Genomic DNA, 1,400 nt, shown 5'->3' on the forward strand with positions numbered 1-1,400 from the left:
TGGGCGGACCCAAATGGAGGTAACCAGGGGCTAAAGTTCTTAATGGATTTATTTTTTAAACAATTTTCTATTAATTTTTTGTGAAATTTATTGATATTTAATGTAATTATTGTATAATGGTCCTTATAAATGATGAAAATTATCCAAAAATATACATTGAAATAAAAATTAGAAATCTCAACCCCTATTGATGTATATTTCTGCATCCGCCCCTAACCATACATAACTATACATGAAAACTAATGGACATAAATCTACGTTCAATTATTACTTTAAATTATAGAAAATTTTCTAATACATTTCAAACTTTGTTAAATACTTTCAACTACAAATTGAAACTAATGGGAGTAATATATGCGTACAGTTACACGTGCCTTTGCTATTTTTTATTTTAAAATTTCTTGAATTTGGTTATGCTGCAAAAAAAAGTATAAAAAACTGAAAATAAATGATACAATAATATATGTTAACAAAATTTAAATTAATAGCCACTCTTAATTATTTATGTATAAATTAATAGCCACTCTTCATTATTTATGTAGAATACTCAATCAAAATTATATACACAAACCTATATTCAACATAAATAATAAAGTTTGGCTATTAATTTAAATTTTGTTGATATATTACTAACTATTTTTATTTTTATTTTCTACTTTTTGATAGCATAAGAATTTAAGAATTTTTTTAAATAATAAAATAAAATAGCGAAGACATGTATAATTATACGAATATATTACTCCAATTAGAATGGGAGTATGTATATGACGATAAGTCCAAAATATTTTGCACATAAGCCAAAAATATTTTGCAACTTTTTCCATGATTTAAAAGTAATAAGATTTATATCTATTAGTTTCCATATATAGTCATGTGCAGTTGGAATATAACTTTTTTAGATTTCTTTTTAACTAATTATTTAATTTGTTGGGCATAGCAACTCATTATGCCAAATGGTACGTATAGTCTAAGGATTTTTTTCTCGATGGGCCCTGGGGGTGTACACGTATAATCCGTTTGTCAATATATTATAGATGGGACACACCACATCACCATTCCACCTTGGTATACCTAGACTAGAGAATTTTTTCTCGTTTACCATATTAAAATTTTTGACAATTAGCATGTGTTGTGGTGTAATTTCTAGGTGGAAAAGGAGTTATGTATATTTCCATTTGTCAATATATTATAGATGGGACACACCATATCACCATTCCACCTTGATATGTCTAGACTAGAGACTTTTTTCTCGTACATGCATGTGTTCAGTGGCGGAGCCAGGATTTTAATCATGGGGGGCCCAAATTACTGTTAAATTTTATTAATTTATTTCGATGTCAAGTTGTTTCAGTATCTACAATATGAAATTAACTCGAACATAAGTAATAGAGAGATGTATG

Source organism: Salvia hispanica, chromosome 1 (assembly GCF_023119035.1).
Source record: "Salvia hispanica cultivar TCC Black 2014 chromosome 1, UniMelb_Shisp_WGS_1.0, whole genome shotgun sequence".
In the NCBI taxonomy this organism is placed as follows: domain Eukaryota; kingdom Viridiplantae; phylum Streptophyta; class Magnoliopsida; order Lamiales; family Lamiaceae; genus Salvia; species Salvia hispanica.